General features: G+C 34.2%; 1 long non-coding RNA gene and 1 other non-coding gene across 2 annotated transcripts; one reads left to right on the top strand and one right to left on the bottom strand.

Annotated features, from left to right (window-relative positions):
* Window positions 1-1,041: 1,041 nt before the first annotated feature.
* Window positions 1,042-1,114, top strand: Trnar-ucg. The gene has a single exon. It is a non-coding gene; the product is annotated as a tRNA-Arg (tRNA).
* An 8,028-nt stretch (window positions 1,115-9,142) lies between these two features.
* LOC123880237 lies at window positions 9,143-23,535 on the bottom strand. The gene is made up of 5 exons (XR_006799191.1): window positions 23,521-23,535; window positions 17,345-17,458; window positions 17,119-17,157; window positions 16,592-16,775; window positions 9,143-10,546 (listed from the first exon to the last, which is right to left on the bottom strand). It is a non-coding gene; the product is annotated as an uncharacterized LOC123880237 (long non-coding RNA).
* Window positions 23,536-24,898: the final 1,363 nt, after the last annotated feature.

The following is a 24,898-nucleotide window of genomic DNA, read 5'->3' as shown; positions in this document are numbered from 1 at the left end:
TAAAAACCTACCAAAAAAGAAGAAATCTACTAAATCTGGTCACACTGCAACCGTTATTTGTTACATTGACATTTCTATTTTGACACTGACATTTGTTTGCTGACTAAGCATAGACTGAGACTCACTGGACTCATTGCTTTTTTAGTCGTTCCATTTCACGGAATGCATAATGTCAACAAAAACACAAACATTTCCAAAATTACTTTTTAACCCCCGTCCCAAAAAGAGGGGTGTTATAAGTTTGACGTGTGTATCTGTGTGTCTGTGTATCTGTGTATCTGTCTGTGGCACCGTAGCGCCTAAACTGATGAACCGATTTTAATTTAGTTTTTTTTGTTTGAAAGGTGGCTTGATCGAGAGTGTTCTTAGCTATAATCCAAGAAAATCGGTTCAGCTGTTTGAAAGTTATCAGCTCTTTTCTAGTTACTGTAACCTTCACTTGTCGGGGGTGTTATAAATTTTTAATTTACACTTGTCTTCCGTTTCTTTAGTTTTCTGTTGTTTCTGTTATTTTACTTTTTGTTGTTTCTGTTATTTTATTGTTTGTTGTTTCTGTTATTTTTTCTGATAATTCTGTTATCAGAAATTTTATTTTTTACTAGCTGTGCCCGCGACTTTGTTCGCGTGGAATAGTGACTTTTCGGGGCGCGAGGCGTGTAGTACGTACTCTGTACGTTAAAAATGTTCGCCGTGATTCTTTAAATTGACATAACTTTTTTATTTATGAACCGATTGACATAAAATAAACACTAAATGTTAAGTGAAGCTTACTACAATATATTAGTGAAAACCGTATCTAAATCGAATAAGCCGTTTCTGATATTAGCGTGTACAAACACACAGACAAACAGACAAACAGACAAAAAAATATTAATTACAATTTCGGGTTCGGCATCGATATAATAACAACCCCTGCTACTTTTTTTATATATTTCCATTGTACAGACACCACTTTTCTACAATTTTATTATATGTATAGACTAAAGGATACCTCTAAAGCGTATCCTTACCTGTATCATAAATTCGCCATCTCACATACGCGACCGTGTGGCCTAATGGATAAGGCGTCGGACTTCGGATCCGAAGATTGCAGGTTCGAGTCCTGCCACGGTTGTCCATTTTTTTAAATATTGTTACATGTGGATGTAACAATATAGAAAAATGAGTGGATTTTGTAAGGGAGACTAAATTACTTTAGTATGTATGTAAATACTTCTTTGATAAATAAAGATTTGAAGATTTTGCCTACAAATTTGTCCGCGTGGATTTAGTGTTTAAAAATCTCGTGGGAACTCTTTGCTTTTCCGGGATAAAAAGTTGCCTATATATTTTTTCCTGGACGCAAGCTACTTACCTCTCGACCAAATTTCATATAAATCGGTTAAAGGGTTAATAATCCCGGAACGGGATTTCCAGGGATAAAAAGTCTGTATCCGTTCTCAGGATGTAAGCTAACTCTGTATCATCAAAATCAGTTAAACTGTTGGGCCGTGAAAAGCCAGCAGACAGACAGACACACTTAGTCATGTCTAAGCCTCGACGTTTTGTTAGAAGTTCTTTTACTGCCGTAAACTGTGATAATAATATTATGTTCTCTGTATTAAAGAGTTAACGTCTCTCAATCGTGGTAGATCAACATTTATACTACTCAGCAATTTACGTACATTTTGATTTCACCTTGTTATCTTTGAGTGCGTCGAAGCCCAAAAGGAGAATTTTGTGTTTGTCCTGCATGTATGTATGCCCGCTCCTATGTCCACTCGTTACTACTCAATTGTTCAACCGATTTTGATAAATGATACGCCATCAGATTCGTCTTCATGATGCAATTGTTATTGGATAAATACAATTCTTACGAAATCAAAATGATGGATTTTATTCGCTTTAATGTGCTGCTGAAAAACCGCAATTGGGGTTTTTTGAAAATCTTTTAACTTACTTGTAGACCCAGCGGTCCAGTACTTTGGTTGTGGGAACTGTTGCGTTCAGCTTCTCTCACTTGTGAAAGTCGTAATTTTTTTGAATAAAAGCCTTTGTTCTAGAAAATCAATTAACTCATACAGGGACGGTATTTATATGGCATATATTATGGCATGGTATCGAACGGCTTGATTTCAACGCGACATCAAAAGACATCCAATCTCGCACCGAGAATTTAATTATACCTATACGATAATAATAGTGGTGATGGTGGTCGTCCTGCAGTTTAAAATTCTTGGTAAAATATGCTATGCTATGCTTTAAGGTAATAACTTCATCATGATCAACCCATCGCCAGGTCGCTACTGAGCATGGGTGTTTCTCAAACGAGAATGATTGGGCCATTGTTCACCAAACTGGCCTAGTCCGGATTGGTACACTTCACACACCTTTGAGAACGTTATGGAGAACTCTCAGGCATGCATTTCCTCAGGACGTTTTCATTCACCGTTAAAGCAAGAGATTGAAGGCTGCATCGGAGGTAACCAAGCGTGTGTTTTGACTTCTAAATCTAGTTTTGGCACCCAAAGACTTTACTTTTTAACTAAATTAATTAAAAAACCTGCCACAAATTAATTTAATATACCAATTAATTTCTGCACAATCGAAATACATTTACTAGGCCGCCTTTGCATACAATTGTTTTTAGTTTTCTTTCTGTTTCTTCTTTTTGTGTTGTGTTCTTTTTGTGTTCATGTTTTGTGTGCAATAAAGTTTTTAGCTATCTATTTATCTCTAATTTATAATAACTATTATGCGGACCACGAATTTTAATGACAACGTATGTATTAGTTATGCAGAATACCATCTTATTTAATTTAACAAGGGACACACCAAACAATTTTGATCAGTCGTTTTCATTTAGAACCTCACAAAATGGACTGTGAAAGTAATTGAGAGGTAATTCCATGAAATAAAATTTTACAGGAGGAGGCAAAAAAACTGAAATGACAGAGACAAAAATCTCAGTGGGTGTGACCAACCAATCACAAACATAGGTTGCGTTTGCCGTACTAAGAGTAGTACGGTTTGTGATTGGTTGGTCACTCAATCACTTACCACCAGCTGAGATTGCAGTGTTAAACTGAATAAAAATTAAAAAGTAAAATATTAATAAATCTCTTTGATTTGGCTAGAAAAGTGAAAATATGTCAGTCCAGATTTTACTACGGCAGTTTTACTAAACCCATACCCCTGATCCGTTTCTACACCGTCGAAACCGCCCACCAGTGATCGATATTACCCACATTCGTAACATTAAGCGCTGCAAAGTGCTACGAAGTGCTACAAAACGCTACGAAACATTACGTAGGTAGAAAAGGCAATCGGACAGACCAGAATTCGTCACATGCTAGTTACAGGGTCGTATATACATATAAAAAAAAGAATACCCGGCTGAGTTTGTTGTGGGCTCTTCTCAGACTTGGGCGCGTTTGGAACCCTCGTAGCTTTTAAGTTTACCTAATTAATTATTATCACCACTATATCATCTTTCAAATCTAACAAATCAGACCATACTTTGAATAAATGATTTTGATTTTGACTTTATCGAATACGCAAAGTGCAGCTAAGTTCTTAGTCGGGTTAAGGAAGTACTTACACGCTTTTTAAATCGCATGATTCGTCGATAAGTCGTCGTGTCTCGCAACGAAACGCCACGAGACCGCAAGGGATCGCCGCGTGGGGTGACAGCAACCTCTAAGGTTGAAATTGATTAGCCAATGTCAAGTTCGTAGTTATCTCTTTCGTTCGTAGTTCCCTGCTCAGACGTGCTGGGTATAAATAACGAGTATATAATGCGTAAAAAATGACTTTTCACGCGCCATTTTAACTTTATGTGTCAAATTTCATATGGAAAGTATGACTTTAGTCCTTATATTTAACGTTTATTTATTCATTTGTTTATTTCTGTGGTGTCAAGGTAAAGGGGGATGAGTCGAAAAACACAACTTTTCACCAGAGGCAAAAATAGAAATCGCTTATTCGTTTTATAAGATAAAATGCAGTTTATTCAAAAGTATATAGAAATAATTAATACAAATTTGTTTTAATATTAATTTAACTATTTTTTTTCTTTATTTATTTAAGGGCTTTGATACATTTAAAAGTACATGTCAGCCCTATTATAATCTAATTAAATACAACAATACAGCAAAATTCTTAATCTAACAAAATAAGTCTTTCTCACTATCCATAATTTGATTTAGAAAGCAGCCATGTGCAGATGTCATTATCCCCAAACGAAACCGAAATATACTTCATAATCTCCTCAATAATAAAACCAATAAATGCTTTAATCTTTTCTTCGAAAGTGCAGTCCGACAAATATATCTCTTTCAATTTTTGAATTAATTTCATATAATTTATGCTACCTTTTTTTCTCTCGAATTTGTTCTTCTCATTGCCTTTGTTTTCATCATCACACTCATCCATGGACTTAATAATTTAACTATTTAGTAATCTTTTATGTGTATCCGAAAAATATTTTTATTTATTTATTATTAAAATAATTGACATGTCTCAAACAAAAAACAAACTTGTAATGACTCATCTCTTTATGTGTTATTTATTTATGTATATAATACTGACAGTTTTATTAAAAACTGTCAGTATTATATACATAAATAATATAATAATTATTATTATATGTACAAAAATCATCACACCTGACTCTGACCTAACATTGAGGTAGGCAAAGACTATGGTACGGCAATTATGTATATAATACTGACAGTTTAATTAAAAACTGTCAGTATTATATACATAAATAATATAATTATTATTATTATTATATGTACAAAAATCATCACACCTGACTCTGACCTAACATTGAGGTAGGCAAAGACTATGGTACGGCAATTATGTATATAATACTGACAGTTTAATTAAAAACTGTCAGTATTGTAAGGTTATTTTTAAAAATTGATTTGAGTTGTCAAAAATAATATAAAATTATTAATTTATCTAATGCAGGTAGTTTGATAAAATCGATATTTCGCTCATTCGATGTCATACAATCTGTTACTAGGAGGCCAACAAGATTGAACTTGCATAAATACGGGTGTTTTGAAGGTTTTAGTTCAGTCTCCTTCTGAGATTCGGAGCGATATCGCATATTTTCGGTATTTGGGTTGTGAACTGGATAATTAGATGTTGTGATAGCAATCACGCTCTAATTAAATTATTTATTTTGGCATTAGTTTGTTTAGATTAAAACTCTCGGATAACCTTGCACATTAAACTTGTGTTTTTTTTGTGTTGGTTTTGGAGAGGACATTCCAATAATTCGATAAAAATATTTAAATAATACCTGCTTTTCTGAGTGACGCCAATAATTCAGAAGCGGGATGTGTCTCACGTTGTCTTAATTTCGCTTTGGTATCTTTTTGTAAACAACCCACATTTGATTAAAATTTTTATTAAGTTTGATTTGGTGATTAAAATTTTTAGTTTTTTTTAAATAATTTAGTCTTTTGTGAATTGGAAAGTAATTTGCAATGAGTGGTTCAGATTTTGTATACATCGAATGAGAAGTTAGTCGTTTGGATTTATTTTTGATTGGATATTAAAACTGAGAGTTCGGCTGTTCAACAATAGGTTTTGATGATTTGACGGAGGGCAGGATAGCCCATGATTTGGATTTGACTTAGGGCAGGGAAGCCCGCGACCGACATGACAAGATAGATTAGAAACACGAGGACGTGTTAAATTCAGGACGGCCGAACTGTAAGGTTATTTTTAAAAATTGATTTGAGTTGTCAAAAATAATATAAAATTATTAATTTATCTAATGCAGGTAGTTTGATAAAATCGATATTTCGCTCATTCGATGTCATACAATCTGTTACTAGGAGGCCAACAAGATTGAACTTGCATAAATACGGGTGTTTTGAAGGTTTTAGTTCAGTCTCCTTCTGAGATTCGGAGCGATATCGCATATTTTCGGTATTTGGGTTGTGAACTGGATAATTAGATGTTGTGATAGCAATCACGCTCCAATTAAATTATTTATTTTGGCATTAGTTTGTTTAGATTAAAACTCTCGGATAACCTTGCACATTAAACTTGTGTTTTTTTTGTGTTGGTTTTGGAGAGGACATTCCAATAATTCGATAAAAATATTTAAATAATACCTGCTTTTCTGAGTGACGCCAATAGTATTATATACATAAATAATATAATAATTATTATTATTATATGTACAGAAATCATCACACCTGACTCTGACCTAACATTGAGGTAGGCAAAGACTATGGTACGGCAATTATGTATATAATACTGACAGTTTAATTAAAAACTGTCAGTATTATATACATAAATAATATAATAATAATTATTATTATATGTACAAAAATCATCACACCTGACTCTGACCTAACATTGAGGTAGGCAAAGACTATGGTACGGCAATTGCTTTGTTCCAAGCAAAGCTCTTTTGTTCCATCATTCATCAAACTCTTCATGCATGAACGCTTTTAATAAAAATAAAAATAAATGGAATTTTGAAAAATGAAAATAAATAGAATAGAGTACTATAGTCATAGTCATAGTCATTTATTCTTGATAATATACATTATACGTCTATCCAATAATTCAAATTATTTTTTATCATAAAATGTCACAAATTTTTCTTAAACCTATATTTTTCTATAACCTTAAGCTTCACTGAACTCCTCGATATCGGGATCTATATCTCGTGCATTTGTACTAGTTGTTGTCCCAGGTAATACACAAGTCTTCACATATTCTATTTGCTCGCTATCACATGTATTCTAACTTCTGTTTTAAACTTTTTCATCGTTAAACCATTCTTGTGACAAGTTCTTTTAACATTCTCCACATAGTTTTAAGTATTTCTGGGTTATCAGTTATCAACACTAAGCCATCTGCAAACTTGAGGTAGTTAAGTTTGTGGCCATCGAAACTAATTTTATAGTTATCCGAATTCAGTTTGTTTACATAACTTCTTCCTCTCTTCTTCAGAAAAAGTTTCGGTGAGATTGAGGTCATCCTGTCTTACCCTTCTTTGGATTGGGAAACTTTTACCCTGTGTTTCCAGCTTTACCTGTGATAAGCTACTAGCTATTTAGATATACATTCCTAATTAGACGTATGTATTTGAGATCTACCCCTTAGTTTTTCAAGGCTTTCCAATAAATGCAATGATGCTCCAAGGAATACTTATATACGTTCAATGGGAATTTCATTTAGAGCCAGTGCCATTATCTTGTTAATCCTATTTATTTCTATGGGTTTCAACGCTCGAATACACACGTGAACCCAAAATTTAGGGGTTTTTACATAGGTCACAACACGTCAAGACGGCAACTTCGCGCGCGATAAGCAACTAATGCGGAACGAAAAATATACGAATTTAGGCTCGAGTCGACTTATCTCACTATGCTTAATTTTCTTAGTAAAGAATTATTGCGAGTGCAATAGGGGGATGACTACACGTAACTCCTTTTTACTTTTTAAATTTTGCTATTTATGAGTGGACTCGTTTTGTTATTTGAGATTCACGAAATAAAAACACATTAAATTGACTCGTGTTCTTTTTACCGTGATACTTAGTGATATTTTCTATCCAACTGTGTAATTAACTCATTTTTCAAAATTTCTGACTCATCCCCTTTTACCTTGACACCACAGATTTATTTATTTAATAATAATATCTCAGCATGCTTACAGTGAAACCAAAACGCATACTGATTCAGACGTTACAATACATACAATATACATATTTTGTTGAATTCGAAAAACATGATAGACTGATAGTTGATATAAGACTTTTCACATCAGTCTTGGTGGTCAGGTCCCGTGCAGCATCAGGATTGAGGAGTTGGAATCCAAATTTTTTATGGGACAATGTCGCAAAGTTCCTCTGAAGATTAAAAAAAATTACGCAAATTGGTTCAGAAATCTCGGAGATTTTAGTGTATATATGTAGTAATCCGTCCGCGTGGATTTAGGTTTATTTAAAAATTCCGTTTTTTCGCTTTGCTTTTCCGGGATAAAAAGTTACCGAAGTTAATTTCCGGGACGTAAGCTACCTCTTTTCACATAAATCGGTTTGACGGATAGATTCTTAAGAGTCCCGTAGGAACTCTTTGATTTTCCGGGATAAAAAGTAACCTATGTCCGTCCCCGGGATGTAAGCTAACTCTGTACCAAATTTCATTAAAATCGGTTCAGCGGTTGAGCCGTGAAAACGTAGCAGACAGACAGACAGATACACTTTCGCATTTATAACATTAAAATAAATAATATTAGTATGGATAGATTTACGATCTAAACACCGAAGGTATTCCATAATCGTTCAGAGACTCGGAACCATAATTTTTTGCAGCAGATTCTAAAATAATCTGAAAAGGTAAGTTGAATATTTATTTTTATAAATTCTAAATTTTCTCTTTTTAGCGTTCCGTACCTCAAAACGACAAAAAAACCCTTGTAGGATCGTCCCTTCGTTGTCTGTATGTCCGTCAGTGTGTCTGTAAAGAAACCTATTAGGGTACTTCCCGTTGACCTAGAATCATGAAATTTGGCTGGTAGGTAGGTATTATAAGTACAAGTAAAGGAAAAAATCTTAAAAAACGCGAATTTGTGGTTATATCATTAAAAAAAAAAATGTGTTCCAATTTTCAAAGTAAGATAACTACACCACGTTTAATTTTTTTTTGAAAACTTAAAACGTGTCCATAAACAAATAATTTGTATTTTGAATTTCAAAAGTGAAGTATACCAAGTGAATACCAAGTGAAGTGGAGTAACATATGAACATTCTAAACGTTCTAAAACATACAATAAATTGCTTTAGATAGGCACTTCTCTAAACAAATTTCAACATAATTCAGGCACAAAGCCTTAGTTCTACAAGTAGTAGGGTATATGCGCATGCAGTGGCTAGTCGCCGCGACTCTATGCGCATACACAGGGAAGTATAGATTCTCACGTTCGCCGCCGACTGAGTCGCCGGGCGACTAGTGAATATTCTAAGGTCGCGATTACATCTATAAATTTCACTCACGTAAGTAGATTACGTAATTAATTAGTGTTTTCATTAGTAAAGTCGCAAGTTACTTACGTGAGTAAAACTTATGTAATGCCGGCCTTAGAACATTTAAATATGATATTTTACTACTAAATAAAACAAAATAAGTATATTTAATCAGCAAAAGTTTAATCAGGAAATACAGGCTTGATTAGCAAACACAGTTTTAAAGTGATTTTTCAATTGAAGTTAGGGAACAGACAAAAGCATAATTTGCAACATGTTTTACAAAATTGTAAAACTTTGATTTTTCAAAGATTTTTCATTTTTTTCAAAATATACCTTACTGTAATATGATTTATCTTAAAAATGTTACTCATATAAATTGCTTATTTCACATGGGGGCACGAGAGCCAAAGTGGTGGCTTAGCACTTTGTCTCTCGTAGCCTCATACGAGTATGTCGTGATCTGTAAAATGCCGAGCACGGTATACGGCATTTTACAGAGAGGACCTGTTAATATAATAAAGAAATTAAAGATATTATGTATGGTTATGTTTTATGTTGTATGTTATGTCAGTAAGTGCCAGACTCGAAAAAAAAAACTAAAAACATTTCTTCTTGAAAACAAATAAACAAAAAAAATAGCACCTAGTTCCGAATCGTTTATGTTCTGATACCAGACGCCATTTACACCTACGTGGTATTTTAAAGCTACTACCCATAATGTTACTACTCATACAAATTACTTATAGCTAACAGTTTTATTCAGAAAACTTACAGTCTAATGGAATGAAAAAACTAAAAACATTTCTCCTTGAAAACAAATGAACAAAAAAAAATAGCACCTAATTCCGAATCGTCTGTATGTTCTGATACGTACGCTATTTTAAAGCTACTACCCATAATGTTACCACTCATACAAATTACTTATAGCTAACAGTTTTATTCAGAAAAAAAAACTTACAGTCTAATGGAATGGAAACACGTTTTACAAAATATGTACATCGTCGCTGCTGCAATATGATTTGTCTTAAACCTACGAGATGTTCTATGACTGATAATATTCTGATATCAGACGCCATTTATACCTACTTTAGATTCCTCAATGTTGTCAATGTCTTATAATGTTACTACTCATACAAATTGCTTATCTCACATGGGGGCACGAGAGCCAAAGTGGTGACACGGTAATAATATTACCGTGGTGGTGACTTAGCACTTTGTCTCTCATAGCCTCATACGAGTATGTCGTGGTCTGTAAAATGCCGTGCACGGTATACGGCATTTTACAGAGAGGAACTGTTAATATAATAAAGAAATTAAAGATATTATGTATGGTTATGTGTTATATCAGTAAGTGCCAGATTCGAATGAAAAAAACAAAAAACATTTCTCCTTGAAAACAAATAAACAATAAAAACAGCACTTAGTTCCGAATCTGAATGAAAAAAAACTAAAAACATATTACTTCTTGAAAAAATAACCAAAAAATATTGCACCCTGCGTTTACCGAGGCGCGTGGACGTGCGGCTCAGCGCAGCAAATAGCGGACGGAGGACTCTTCCAAATCTGAAACAAAAAACTCATGTAAATATTTTTGTGCCCGCTTTCTATGCATTCGAGAATCCGATTGAGTTGTGAACAGTTGATCGTGTGGCGCGTGATAGATTTTTGGTTATAGAGTGGGCTTAAATGATGACTAATAAAAGTTACCATCTATCTTTTATTTAAACTTGTAGGTAGCTATGATTTTGTCAGGTAAAGCCTAAATGTTAAATCATTTAACAATTAAAATCAAGCAAAGCAACTACTGTATTATTTAGTAAAAGTAAGAATCCTAAACTGTTTTCTAAAATTAAATAAGTTAAAAACCTAATCTATACTTTCACTTCAATAGATAAAGTTAATTAATTACCAAGAGAGGGTAGGTAGTAAACACATAAGTAAAACAAACCAAGCTGAATAATAATAATTAGTCGTTTATTCAGATATCTTTCTCACTTTAATCTTTATAGATCTATCTGTATTTTATTGTATTGTTCAGCATAGATCTATTTATTTAAAGATGACTCTACCGCCCGTTTCGCAAAGGTGTTTCGTCGTGGAGAAGAAAGGGCAAAGAAACTCCACGACACACGTCTTTTTAAAACCATTACAACATTCAATACATAGTACTAAAACATATTTAACAATCAGTTATAACCAGCAAATAGTTATCAATTATATCAATTATCAATAAAATATAAGAATACTTAACTTTGGTATAACCTGCCGCCCTTGTTTGCTCTGGCATCATGAACTTCACCGTTTGTACCAGACTGACTTTACTATTTGAATTATATCACAAGACTAACACAAGAATGTCGTAGACTGAATTACTACACAAGAATGACCTCCCTCCGTCGAGGTAAGGTACTTTTATAGACACTGCCATCGCAAACAAGGCGGGAATCCATTGTGACGTCCATCTTAATATTTATTTGAAGGTTGGTACAATGTACCAACCTAACACAATATTTAATTTAACATAATAATATCTTCAACAACACATATTTATGGTTTACATATTGTTAATTTGACAATAATAATTAATTACATTTCACATAATAACTATTGACAACTGTATACCAAATCCAGCGGTATCACGTCAACCCTAGTATAGTGACAGTATTTAATTTACAATTAATAATTAGTGACATGTATTGATAATTAACATCATAATATTTTAGATATTCTCTTATTCCTTATTTTACATAATAACTATTGACTACTATATGATAAATGTTAAATCCAGTAGTATCATGTCAATCTTAGTATATTGACATTATTTATTTTACAATAAATTAACTAGTGATATGTATTGATAATTTGCATCTTAATATTTTACATATTGTCATATTCCTAGATACCAAATTAAACTATGATGAATAATAAAAGACATTATAACAATATCATACTCTTGTTTGATGGCAGCACATTGGCAGTGAAACTGTCACGGAATAATAACGTTTCCGTTCCAAACATAATAACCAATATTTAGTTCAGTCTCTAAGTTTACGATTGGATCAATATTAGCATAATAAATATAGGCATAAATTTATCTTGATCTGACACGGCCAGACTGACAAGTACTTCGCTCCCGAAGTACATAGGGAAAGATAAATTTTAACATATAGAAATAAAAGTCATTCTGAGATGACATAGATAAATTTTAGCATAAATATAGACGTTACATATAAAGGGGCCGAGAAAGAAAAGAAAAAAAAATGCCTAGCTAAGAGCTACAAAAAAAAAAATATCTGTAAGCTATATAAAAAATATATATATCTGTGAGCTATATAAAAAAAAAATCTGTAAGCTATAAAAAAAAAATATGTCTGTAAGCTAAAAAAGATCTATAAGCTAACAGCTAACCTATTAGTAACTGAGTAAAAGAACAAGCAGCCTAACAGTCCCTAACTGGCTGCTCCCCATAAAATTATGGGTCTTGTACTAGACTGTCGTCTAGTACATATTTCTGTACTAGCACCGTCCGAACAAGCCGTCTAACATTACTAAACCAGTTTTCCCCTTTTTTTTTTTTTTTTGGTAATAGTAATGATTAGTGCCAGCAGCCCTAACTAACTGGCCTAACCGCTGCCTCCCCATAAATGGGTCTTGTACCATGGCCAAGTACTAGATCACAGTACTAGCACTTGTCCGCACAAGCCGTCTAACATTACTAAACCAATTTCTCTCTTTTTTTTTTTTGTGGTATTAGTAATGATTAGTGCCAGGCAGCCTAACTACCTAACCTACCTAACTGTTTGCCATCCCCATAATGGGTCTTGTACCATGGCCAAGTACTAGATCACAGTACTAGCACTTGTCCGCACAAGCCATCTAACATTACTAGACCAAAAATAAAAATATACAATGTAGCATTAGTACTAGTAATGATTAGCGCCAGGCAAACCTAACTACCTACCTAACTGTCTGCCATCCCCATAAATGGGTCTTGTACCATGGACAAGAACTAGATCACAGTACTAGCACTGATCCGCACAAGCCATCTAACATTACTAGACCAAAAATAAAAACAAATAATGTAGCATTAGTACTAGTAATGATTAGCGCCAGGCAGACCTAACTACCTACCTAACTGTTTGCCATCCCCATAAATGGGTCTTGTACCATGGCCAAGTACTAGATCACAGTACTAGCACTTGTCCGCACAAGCCATCTAACATTACTAGACTAAAAATAAAAATAAACAATGTAGCATTAGTACTAGTAATGATTAGCGCCAGGCAAACCTAACTACCTACCTAACTGTCTGCCATCCCCATTAATGGGTCTTGTACCATGGACAAGAACTAGATCACAGTACTAGCACTGATCCGCACAAGCCATCTAACATTACTAGACCAAAAAAAATTAGTACTAGTAATGATTAGCGCCAGGCAGACCTAACTAACCTAACTCCTCTTGTCCCATTTGAGAATCCCAACTTTTGTCCCATACGGGAATTTTAATATTTGTCCCATTTCGGGAATATAAACACTTGTCCCATTCGGAATTTGTCCCATAATATTTTTCCCCATTGCAAAATTTTTTTTTTTTTTTTTTTTTTTTTTTCTTTTTTCTTTCTTTCTTTTTCTTTGTGTCATTTAGCATTTAGATTATTAGTATATTTATATATTGCTCGGCCATTCTGATAAGTACTTCGCTCTCGAAGTACATAGGAAAATAGAACATTGTATCCAGTGAAATTAAATCAACTGCGGTAGTAAAATACCGACATAAAAAAATATATATAGAATGATGTTATTCGTAACAAAGTACAACGTATAAAAAGAAGTTATGTATAAATACGATTGTGTCATTCGTAACACAATTAATATTCAAAGATTCAATGTCAATGTTACTGCCATGAAAACTAAGATAGCTAGACGTCAGGCCGAAATTGGATTATTAAAGAATTTGTTTTAGTGCCTATCTTTTACTATGTGAATAAACATCGTCTTTATTTTCACATACAATAGTATGTGATTTCTCCCTTCCTTCCTCTCTCAAAACAACTCGAGAAAAACAAAATTATAAAATGTTATAATGTAGGTATAATGTAGGTATTTCTAAAATAAAATGGATGTATTACTATTAGTAGGAAAACTTATTAAAATTAGGTATCTATATACTTGATTGGTTTGCTGAATATAGAAACAGTAAGGATATTTTAAAAAATGAAACTATATTTAAGGACAATAATTATTTTTTAAAGCAAGTTGAAGAGAGACAAAAAAAGAGAAAAGAGAGTAAAGAATTAAAGATAAAATAGTTTTTTTTTTAATGCTTATGTTATGTACCTAAGTCATTATTTTGGAAATTTTAAACTGAAGAAAATGGGTATGATATATTTTTAAAAGCAATTCTACTGTTTTGTTGTTATTTTTGCTTTGACAGAGTATTATGATTTTGTGATTATTTCACAAATACATTTTATATAAATCGTTCGGCCAATCTGACGCCTAACTAGCTTTGCTGTTAATCTAAGTAAAATTATCTTAATCTAAATTTGTCTTATTGACTAAAACTTTTGTAACCACCTTCACTAAAAAAATAAAAAATAAACACTAGAACTTAGCTGTAGCATTGACTTTCACCAACGGAACGACGTTTTAACCAACGGTGCCAAACTAGCACCAAGTGCCACTGACGAGAGGGTTGTCCATCGCTCTCTGGTCTGCAGATCACCAGCACCAAGTGCCGTTGACGACAGGCAGCAGCCTGTCGCTTCGAAGAGAGGCCGCATCCACGATTTCTGAAAGCATTTGAAAAAGTATTAGTATTTCGACAAGAACTTATCGTATCCCACTTCTGATGATAGATTTTTGGGTTACAGAGTGGGCTTAAATGATGACTAATAAAAGTTACCATCTATCTTTTATTTAAACTTGTAGGTAGCTATGATTTTGTCAGGTAAAGCCTAAATGTTAAATCATTTAACAATTAAAATCAAGCAAAGCAACTACTGTATTATTTAGTAAAAGTAAGAATCCTAAACTGTTTTCTAAAATTAAATAAGTTAAAAACCTAATCTATACTTTCACTTCAATAGATAAAGTTAATTAATTACCAAGAGAGGGTAGGTAGTAAACACATAAGTAAAACAAACCAAGCTGAATAATAATAATTAGTCGTTTATTCAGATATCTTTCTCACTTTAATCTTTATAGATCTATCTGTATTTTATTGTATTGTTCAGCATAGATCTATTTATTTAAAGATGACTCTACCGCCCGTTTCGCAAAGGTGTTTCGTCGTGGAGAAGAAAGGGCAAAGAAACTCCACGACACACGTCTTTTTAAAACCATTACAACATTCAATACATAGTACTAAAACATATTTAACAATCAGTTATAACCAGCAAATAGTTATCAATTATATCAATTATCAATAAAATATAAGAATACTTAACTTTGGTATAACCTGCCGCCCTTGTTTGCTCTGGCATCATGAACTTCACCGTTTGTACCAGACTGACTTTACTATTTGAATTATATCACAAGACTAACACGAGAATGTCGTAGACTGAATTACTACACAAGAATGACCTCCCTCCGTCGAGGTAAGGTACTTTTATAGACACTGCCATCGCAAACAAGGCGGGAATCCATTGTGACGTCCATCTTAATATTTATTTGAAGGTTGGTACAATGTACCAACCTAACACAATATTTAATTTAACATAATAATATCTTCAACAACACATATTTATGGTTTACATATTGTTAATTTGACAATAATAATTAATTACATTTCACGTAATAACTATTGACAACTGTATACCAAATCCAGCGGTATCACGTCAACCCTAGTATAGTGACAGTATTTAATTTACAATTAATAATTAGTGACATGTATTGATAATTAACATCATAATATTTTAGATATTCTCTTATTCCTTATTTTACATAATAACTATTGACTACTATATGATAAATGTTAAATCCAGTAGTATCATGTCAATCTTAGTATATTGACATTATTTATTTTACAATAAATTAACTAGTGATATGTATTGATAATTTGCATCTTAATATTTTACATATTGTCATATTCCTAGATACCAAATTAAACTATGATGAATAATAAAAGACATTATAACAATATCATACTCTTGTTTGATGGCAGCACATTGGCAGTGAAACTGTCACGGAATAATAACGTTTCCGTTCCAAACATAATAACCAATATTTAGTTCAGTCTCTAAGTTTACGATTGGATCAATATTAGCATAATAAATATAGGCATAAATTTATCTTGATCTGACACGCGCGAGTCAGTCAAAGAATTACAAGAAATTGAAACAGACATTGCAACGCACACTGAAAAAATATTAATAATATAAAACATAAAAAAATAAGAAAAAAAAATTAAAAAAAGATAACTGAAATTAAAAAACTTAAAAAAAAAAACATATATTTACTAACATTAAAAAAATATTGAATAAAAAAATTAAAAAAAAATATAAAAATACAAAAAAAGGCAAAAAGGAAAAAGGTAGCAGACAGACAGACAGACAGACACACTTTGGCATTTATAATATTAGTATGGATTACAAAATGCACATACCATCAACTCTGTCCACGCCCGCGTGGTTGGTTTTCGCGGTGACACGAGGCGCTGCTGCCTTGCGACCACAAGGCGTGGCTGCTCGCGAGGCGCGACCGGCGCGCGGCGTGGGCGCAACTGCCAGCTGCATCATCTCCGCAGCACAGCATTGCAAGCTAGCGGGGCGGCCGCCTGACGGGCAAACCTGCGCACAGAAAAAAATGAAAATCTACACATTCTTATAAATACATTCTGAAATAAGCCGCTGCCTGCCACTGAGGATAATCACAATGAGGATTTACACAAAAAAATCGGAAATTGAGCACGCGCAAAACATGAACATTGGTTTGTATCGCCACGTCACATCAAAATGGCCGACTATTTCGACGTGAAAATTTCAAAGTAGTTACAAAAACTAGAAAACAATATCAAAATTTAAGCGCGTCTTGAACGAGCCTGTACTAAATGAGGGAATAAGTATTTAGACTAGCAAATACTAAAATCTAGAATTAAATGACTGGCTAGTATTTAATAAAAATCGTTCTCACCCGTAAGCGACCGCGAGGCGTCTCCTCTGGGATGTGCCTCTGAAAACAAATTGAAATGTTAAAAAATGTGCATACACAGAACCTCTTTTTTCTGAAATCGGTCAAGGATAGTCAGTTTCTATTCCTGAAAAAAACTTGGTGCACAAAATTATGTAAAAAACGCTAAAAGTAAAGTAAAATACAAGAAATTTAAAAAATGTAATAAGACAATTCAGAGAACTCTTACCTAGTTGGTGCGTCGGTGGCGTACGGACTGATGCAGAGGGCGCCCGGTTTGGGCTTTTATAGCCTAACTCACGGCACAAACAATATGGAGGTGACCATCCGTGAAAACTGTAAACTGGGACAAGCAACTGATTTGCGTGGGTTAAACCGGGACTTATAACTTATCTCTTCATTTTTACCCCGCAAATAAAATAAAAGCTTTAGGACAAGCCTAATTTACTACAATCTACTAAAAACAAACAAATCTGCATGGTACAGTTAGTGTTTGGTTGCTTGCTTAGTACCTTAAACTTCGATAACAATTACTATCATCTAAATATTATTGTATAGAAGCAGGTGTTGCTTTGCGGAAGTCCATGATATCCAGAAACCAAAAGCTTAATTTGCTATAATCCGCTGAAACGGACAAATCTGTATAGTGCAACAGGCAACAAGCAAGCAATACGTATCACCATTAGGCAGCAACTCAAAATCGTTTTTCAAATCATCATTCAAAGTAGGTACTATGTACCTTTTAATTAAACCGACAATTCGATCATAATTTATATTACTCAACACTAAAACATAACACCACTATAATTTAAACTATAAAACACAAAAATTAAGCTAATATACTATAAACATATACAGTAGAATTCAACTACTAAAAAAATATTTTATTTTAATGTTCAAACTATCGTGAGTTATTTCCATATTTAAGTTTTGGATATACCAGCTATACTCACGTATTTAATCGATGTAAGCCTGACTAGTTTCAACCGCGACGCGCAGCGAGCCAAGTCCCTATAAAAAGAACCCCGGATGGGTTCGAAACTAGTCGGGCTTACACCGACTAAATAGTTGGTAAATCCACAAGTGTAAATTAAAAATTTATAACACCCCCGACAAATAAAGGTTACAGTAACTAGAAAAGAGCTGATAACTTTCAAACGGCTGAACCGATTTTCGTGTATTATGTTAAGACGTGTTAAGAACACTCTCGATCAAGCCACCTTTCAAACAAAAAAAACTAAATTAAAATCGGTTCATTAGTTTAGGCGCTACGGTGCCGCAGATAGGTACACAGATACACAAATACACAGGTACACAAATACACAGATACACACGTCAAACTTATAACTCCCGTCTTTTTGGGTCGGGGGTTAATAAAACGAGTATAAAATCGACGCCTATCTAGAAACTGGGTAGGTAGGAATACTGAGCTACAGGATCGGCAACGACTTGCATTCATTTGCAATACTTGCATTGACTACTTGCATTGATTTTTTATTTTCTTAAAAATAAATGCCTTCAGAACGGCTTCTTCACTTAACAGGAGTTTATTCGTAGCGCGTTTCATACAAGCGCAGTTTGCCTCTCATTTGGATACTAACCAATTGAACTCAATATCTGCCAATCCGCGGTTGACCAGCGTGGTAGACTATGGCCAAATCCTTCGCATACTGAGAGGAGACCTACGTTCAGTAGTGAACCGGCGATGGGTTGATGATAACAATGGAACTTAATGGAATTTTGTAAATACGTTATTTATTTGTATAATAATGTGGTTTTCCTTTCTGTAAAAATCTTTGAGCCAGTTTAACTTTAAAAGTAGTACCCACTTTTTTACAACTTTAGAGATTGACATACATACAAATCTTACTAACTTCACAGCATCTTAAATGATATTTATTTTATGAATGGTTCTACAATATTTTATTGAGCTTGATTGGTTAACAGGGCTCTCTTCGTCACTCGCTTCATACAATCGTAGTTCCAATTTCATTTGAATATTAACAGGACTCTCTCCGTCACTTACTCCATACAATCGTAGTTCCCATTTCATTTGAATATTAAGCAACCAAAGTCCATGAAATTTTGCAGACATAGTCTAGAAACTAATATCTGTGTCTGTGGTGTTTTAGATTTTTCTAATAATATGTAGTTTTAAAATTACAGGGGCTCAAAGATTTGTATTTTTCTTTAAAAAAAGGCCCAACTTTGTGCTCGTTTTTCTAGACAATGGAGCAATTTAATGAAATTTGGAAAAACCACAGACCTAGAAAATTTAATGAATATTATGTAGTAAAAAAATTATCGTTATATATTTTATATTGTTATAATTGTGTGGGAACTACGAAAACCAGAAATTACACCCAGAAATCTTGAAAATTTCGTGCTGTCTCGATTTGTGCAAGCGGGGTGGTGAAGTGCGGGGGACGACACGTGAAACTGACAGAAACTGACAGTCTAAACACACGGGCCACATTTAGACTGCACCCAACTCCAAACTTGTCGATAGGTCTAACTAAATACACTGGTACATTTCAACTTGCGTTAGACGTATGCATTACCTACTCAGACGTTGCCTGTAGATAAAAATATGTCTCATGTTTGCTGGCAATAGCGCATGCATCAAACCCTGCAAGTTGCAACTCTCTTGCAACCTATTCCTCACGCAATACGCACAGCTTTAATATTATAATTTTTGACAATGTATACTATATGTAATGCCATATCACAGGTCACTCTCTGATTTATTGCTAACAATTTACTTCCAAATGCAAAGAAATCTAAGTGTGTTGAATTCACACTGCCCAATACCAGGACCTTAAATGACATAAGTTCATTGATAAATAATCATATGTTGAAAATAAAGGAGAACCCCGTGTTTCTCGGTATAATGTTAGATGCAAAGCTTCTATGGAACACCCACATATCAACACTTGATGGTAAACTCAGCTCTGCTGCTTACACTGTTAGAAAAATTCGACAGGTACTGACGTGGAAACTGCAAAAATTGTATATTTTGCCTATTTTCACTGTATTATGTCTTACGGACTCTTGCTATGAGATAAAGCGGTAGATATTGAAAAAAAAATGTATTACAGAAAAGGACAGGACGTGCAATTTATAATTTAAAACCGCGCGCTGCCATACAATAAAAATATAAGGAAATAAGTACCTTATCTATTATCTTATAGTAGCTTTTAAATATATTTACAACTAGCTAATGCCCACAGCTTCGCTCGCGTGGATTTAGGTTTTTAAAAATCCCGATCCTTTCATTTCCCAGAACAAAAGTTGCCTCTCCGTAATAGCCCGTCCCCGGGATGCAACTTGTTTCTGTATCACGTAAGAATATTTAAACGGATGATCCTTTTCAAATCCCGAGGGATCACCAGGATTTAGGAATGCAATTTCTTACAGCATCCTATACCTTCAATATCAATTAATAATCGACACTTTTTAAATCCCATTAGCTTTAGTAGTCAGGTCCCCTGCAACATCAGGATTGAGGAGTTGGAATCCAAATTTTTTATTGAACAATGTCGCAAACTTTCTTTATCGATTAAAAAAACTACCCAAAATTACGCAGTTAGGTTACCTGCCAAATTTCATGGTTTTGAGTCAACGGGTACCCTAGAGGTTTTCTTGACACACACGACAGACAGACAGATAGACAACAAAGTGATCCTATAAGAGTTCCGTTTTTCATTTTGAGGTACGAAACCCTAGAAAACGTAGGAACGGCATTCCGAACCAGTGGTAAATTTGTCTGACCATCCAAAAACACTTTGAAGTTTACCTAAAAGTTTACAGGAATAAAAATTTATCATTGTATTCCATTCCATTTCATTCTATTCCATTCTGTTCAAAGATAAATAGATAATAAAAATATTTGTCACGGAAACAATAATTTACGATACATCAACCAATATCAATTTTACTGATGACAATCTGACTATTACCAAAGTGAACGACTACTATAATATCTATTATATACGACTAACATAATATGTATTATAAATTGTGTGCCGTTTGCATTCTCACTAGGTTCTCATTAAGTTTGTTTTATTTGGTTAAACTTTCTGGCATTTATATTGTTATGACGTTTAATTGGCAAACAGTCTGTTTATTGGCTCAAACTCAAAAATTCAGCCAATCACAACAAAGAAAATATTGTAATAATGATTGATGCAGCTTTCTGTAATTGAAAACAAAATATTTGACATTAACTTGAATGTGACAGTGTTTTCCGAATAGGGTTGCCAGAGGCCCCGTATTTTACTGGTTACCCCGTATTTCGGGATACAGAAACCTGGCTGGCGAAATCAAACACTGACGTTATGTCCAGTAGAAAGAATATTTTCCTTTTGCGGCAATGCGTAGCCGAAACCCACTCGATATTGATCATGGTCGTAGCCAAGGCAGCGGGGCTTGGTTTGAGGATGTAAGCCTTTTTTTATACAAGTTAGCCCGTGACTTTAATCTTTTCTAGTGGTAAGTGATGATGCAGTCTAATTTCTTGGCCGTTAGGGCCATAGTAACCATATAACTAGCCATGACCGAAGCCTCCCATCAGACCAGAAATTTAGAAATGGCGACTGCGCCTGGGAATCCGTCAAAAACCTAAGCCTAAAATAATACTTACACTATTTCTTGCATTTGCTTACCAATTTTTTTTGGAAATATATCAAACATTTCGCGCTCACTTCACTCGCGCTTTGAATTTGTATTACTTGGTGTAAACTCCGCAATTTCGTTTGCATGAATTTAGATTTTAAAAAATTCCGTGGGGGATTTTCCGGGCTAAAAAGCCGCCTAAAAAAAATGTCTGGGATGCAAGTTACCTCTGAATAGTAAGTACCAAAATTTTGGTAAAGAAGATGGGCCGTGAAAGGGTAGATAGGCAAATAGATATACTGTCGTATTCGTAATATTAGTATGGATAGGAAGCTTTAAAAATATAATCTTGCTATGGCTAAACTCGTTTCCCTTTCACTTTAATTTTTTCTGTATTGAACCAAAAACACTTACGCTCACTGCGCTCGCGCTTTTTTATTGTTGTATTTTATCTCACTGACAAATTGAAAGGCGAAATTCCACTAACCAGGTAATTAGCCCATAAAGTTGAGCGAATGTTTTTTTCCTCATGACAGGATTCAGTTCCGGCCCTGATAAAACCTCTCCCGCAATCGATTCCTGGCTACGGCCATAGTATTGATACTGTGAAGGTGGAATTACAAATTAAATGTAATTTTAAGTTAAAATGAAAAGATTGTATGCATGAAATGTATAACATTTTGCTTTACAAAACTTAAGAGTTTTTAAAAGCTATTTAAATAAATAAATCTTTTATTTAAAACCACATTGCAAACACAGTTCACCAATCAAGACACGGCAACATACGGAGAAAAAATACAAAACTTACAAATAAACTAAAATATCTAAATAGGCTTTCCATGCATTTCAGAGAGAACCACCGCCTATTTCTTTAAATACTTCAAATTTTCAAATTTCTTCAAATCTAAACCCCGTATTTTTGATGGTGGTAGCCTGTAAATCAAAAAGAGGCAGGTGGCAACCCTACTACTTCCTAGACAGAATTTAAAAATTGTTTTCATTACTCGGTATGCCTACTGCCATAGTGTGACAGAAAGTGTGACGGTAGTTGTGACCTCTGATTGGCCGACTCTCTTTCACTATTTGCTAAAATTGATGATTGCAACAACAATTTTTTCTTTTTTGTAATCGAAAACAGAACACGGACGTCAAACAGGTTGACTAATTGCAATCATTTCTGACCGGCTAACATTGTTCCGCTAGTGGCTCAAACTCACTGTCGCAGCAAGAACATGGTAAATTCAGCCAATCACAGCAATTTCAATTGGTTATCACAAATGTACCGATCTAGGAACCGAGAATGCACGAACCAGGGCAGATAGAGATAAGAACAATAATATCATACGTAGGAAATCGACGGGGGATCGTTGACAACGATAGCCTTAAGGAACCAAAGTCCATGAAATTTTGCAGACATATTCTAGAAACTAATATCTGTGTCTGTGGTGTTTTAGATTTTTCTAAAAATATGTAGTTTTAAAATTACAGGGGCTCAAAGATTTGTATGTAAATTTTTAAGACCGCGTAACTTTGAAACCGAATATTTTAACAGAAATCTGGAAAACCACAGACATAGATATTAGTTTCTAGAAAATGTCTGCAAAATTGTATGCACTTTGGTTGCTTAATATTCAAATGAAATTGGAACTACGTTTGTATGAAGCGAGTGACGGAGAGACCCCTCTTAATATTAAAATGAAACGCTGACGTTTCTATGGAAAGCGCGAGGACCACGGTATGGAAACTTCTCTTAAAACAAATGTATAAAACCTGGATAGTATTGATACATACCTACCCGGACGCTCCGCTCCGCTCTCCAAACCAGGACAAGTCCGCGGACACCCGGACGGATAGGAACCCTACGGCAGCATTTACAGCGTCGAGTTCATATTCCTAGAGTAGGCAATCCACAGAGTAAATTGAATATTTAATTTAATGTAACATATTGCATGCTTATAAGCAGAATTTGGCTGTACCTTTTTGTCTTTGTAACATCTCCACTGTTTACCCAAATTCGCAATAAAGAAATTTGATTTGATTTCATTTAATTTGATTTGATTTAGTTTTATTTATTTATCATTTAATATTTTATTTAATTTAACTATGTTTAATTTAACTATGTTACCTGAAAGAGCTGGCTCATTTTTTTTATAGCGAATAGCGAGCAAACGAGCAGTTGGGTCACCTGATGTTAAGTGATTACCGCCGCCCATCAACATTTGCAGCACCAGAGGTACTGCCGATGCGTTACCGGACCGGCCTTTCAGGAATTTATTGAATAACCCCATATTGTAATCTAGTGGGAACACCGCCATTAGGAGTTGGTTTGGAAGTGCGTCGAAAAAAGTATTGGCACAACGGGCGGTCGATGCGCACCAGGCACCCAGGTGGTGAGGGTGAACTTGCTTGCGGTGGCGCGCGGTGCGGTTGTAGAAAAAGGAGAGTGGAATGAGGTCATACAGCTGTTCAGAGCACTCCCGCAAAAAATACACAAATCGACAATCAACGCAAAAGTTTGGTATTACATTACCAATTATTATACAAAACTAATAAACATTTTTAAGCAAAGACATTTGAAAGCATTACTAAGAAAAGTATGCCTTGACGTTGTTAATTTGCTATTTTTTTTAACATCAAATCATCGCTGGCTCACTACTGAGCACGGGTCTCCTCTCAGACTGAGAAGGGCTTAGGTCATAGTCCTCCACGTTTGGTCCAGTGCGGATTGGTAGACTATAGGTAGTATACATCCTATTTTGAACTCATTTTTTTGTACCTATACATGTTAGGCCTTGACTGCGATCTCACCTCATGTAAGTGATGATGTTGTCTAAGATGGAAACGGGCTAACTTGAAAGTTATGCAAACTTAACTTTAACTTAAAGCAGATTCTTTAAACCTATACCCCTAATTTTTACCCGACTTTGGTGAAGCATATATAGGTATATATATATATATATATATATATATATATATATATATATATATATATATATATATATATATATATATATAGGTATATATATATATATATATGTATATGTATATATGTATGTAGGACAGTTGATGACCCGTGCTCTGTAGTGAGATGGCGATGGGTTAATCATGGTGGTGGAATTATGGTTGCCCATCTCTTTAACTCCTGTTACATTACTGTAACAGTTGCATT

This window comes from Maniola jurtina, chromosome Z (genome assembly GCF_905333055.1).
Source record: "Maniola jurtina chromosome Z, ilManJurt1.1, whole genome shotgun sequence".
NCBI lineage: Eukaryota > Metazoa > Arthropoda > Insecta > Lepidoptera > Nymphalidae > Maniola > Maniola jurtina.
This window is presented reverse-complemented; position numbering and strand designations above follow the sequence as displayed.